Genomic DNA, 2,163 nt, shown 5'->3' with positions numbered 1-2,163 from the left:
GTTTACCTTTAGAGCTATCGGTACCCACACATTTTTTACACAAAAACTCATATGTACCCAATACAAGTTCAGGACGTTCATATTTATCGACACGCCGTCCGGTATGGTCCAAATGTTGCAAATATACAGTTGGCACTGTTGAAAAAAAATATGGATCAATGAAAACAAGTAAAAGTGAAAGATTTTTTTTTACCATCTGTTGTTACTTTACACATAAGACATTGGTAACGACGACCAGCATCTACAAATTGCATATGAGCCTTGCAACGATTACATCTAATTGGACCCAATTCACCAAAATTTGCAATAGGTGGCTCATATTCACCCTCAACCGTTCGTGCCATTGGTTAGACGGTAAGTGTAATGGACAAAGCTGTTGTTTTTAATAAATCAGCTGTTGCAGGTATGCAATACAAAGAGGACCTGCAAAGAAGAAAAGTCAATGTAATTGCCAAACAAAACATTAATTTCGAATAGCGATACCTAACGTAACGTGGCGAGGAGTTACCCTGATCTTCTACCACATATTTTGTGGTCACCAATGGTGGTAATAAACCCTGTTCATTAGTAATAAAAGCACCGCCAGCGCTATTTTATTATCGGATTTGGCATCTGATGGGGATCTAAACGGCCTTGGGCTTGATCATACTGTTGCGGCTGTTGATATTTACCAGTAACAGGTGCAGGTGGTTGCTAAAGAAAATAACACAAAAATAATCATCAGCAAATTTTTAAATATATTAGTTGTATTAGCATACATTATAACCAGGACGTCCGGACGTGTCCGGGTATTGAGAGTTAACCCGACTTGGGTGGTTGACTGGGCATCGGCGTCTGTCCAGGTTGTGTTGGTGGCATCATTTGACCCACGTAACCAGGTGGTGCACCTGGTTCTTGTAGAGGATAACCTGGCTGTTGAGGTTTTCCATTTGTGCTCGATTTCCAGGCAACGAAGCGTATTGTGTTGTTGATTCCATTTGTTGGAGACGTGCACGAAGTGCAACAATTGTTTTCTGGAAAAATATTAGAATTTGTAATATTGTACAACAACAAACATAAATACATATTAAATTCACTTTCCAAACACTTACATCCAACATTGCTATGTTATTTTAATTTCATTTAATTCTTTTTTTTTTTTTTTGAGATTTGGTTTAATGGAGGGGACTATATTAGAAGTCCCATATTCCAGGTTATTAACAATATTATCTGTTGTTTAATTAATGGATTAAATTTCCAGTGTTGTATTGACGCACGTTGAGCTCCACCAGTACACAATGGTAATACCAATTGGCCAGAACCATGTGTAGCAGTTTGCTATTGAAGGTATTTTCCTTTATGCTATAGGTTATTATGATGTAAACGTTGTATTCAGGTCGTATTGATGAGAGTGTCGTGATTTTGTTGATTGTAGAATCGAAGTAGACATATATGCAACTTCTCTAATTGTGCAATATATAAAACGAGCTGCTTGTTAGCATAATGTACATTTGTGCTCATAGACTTTTACTATGTATAATTTATCTTTTATACGCCTGTCAGATGGAAGAACTTGTACAGGGTTGATTCTGTAGATGAAACGAGTAGCTTTTCAGCAAAAAACAAGTTTTTATTTGAATTTTGTGTTCGAAGATGTCCATTTATTATCGGTTGGGTTTGAAATAAATTCCGGTATAGTTGTTATGCGATAATAATCCGTTTCAAATTGATGCAGATCCTCTTGATGCACAGTGTTGTGAGCTCATACGTTGCGGTTTAATGATAAAGCGAACAATGATGTCTTTAAAGCGCTGGTTGTTGGTAAGCGCTGAGACTGGACTGAAAAGGAATTGTGCTTGATGGACACGGTATGTGTATAATGCAAAATGACTTAAGCGATATTAAGTTATGCGTAAAAGTAATGAATGAAATTAATGATTTTTAATGAACAGGTATGGTTTAAATACAAATTTTTAGTTAAAATGAGGATTTAGCTTTTTGCAAAACTGTGTTTGGTTGTGTGATATTGGCCTTTTTATATGTTTAGGAATATTTATTATTGTACTTATTAATTATACAAAGCTGACATAAATTATGTTGAAGTTTGGATAGTGAAAGGTCTGGTGATAGTGTCCACACCCGAAGGACACAGTGAGGTAAAGTGACAGCATTGATTCTGTAAAG

At 36.2% G+C, this 2,163-nt stretch overlaps 1 long non-coding RNA gene across 1 annotated transcript; it reads right to left on the bottom strand.

Annotated features, from left to right (window-relative positions):
- LOC137252642 (uncharacterized) lies at nucleotides 1-1,947 on the bottom strand. The gene is made up of 4 exons (XR_010953642.1): nucleotides 759-1,947; nucleotides 484-693; nucleotides 194-423; nucleotides 1-135 (listed from the first exon to the last, which is right to left on the bottom strand). It is a non-coding gene; the product is annotated as an uncharacterized lncRNA (long non-coding RNA).
- Between the last annotated feature and the right edge of the window lie 216 nt (nucleotides 1,948-2,163).

The sequence above is a fragment of the Eurosta solidaginis genome, chromosome 5 (genome assembly GCF_040869045.1).
Source record: "Eurosta solidaginis isolate ZX-2024a chromosome 5, ASM4086904v1, whole genome shotgun sequence".
NCBI lineage: Eukaryota > Metazoa > Arthropoda > Insecta > Diptera > Tephritidae > Eurosta > Eurosta solidaginis.
Note: the sequence above shows the minus strand (reverse complement) of the source record. Positions and strands in the feature narration are given on the sequence as shown.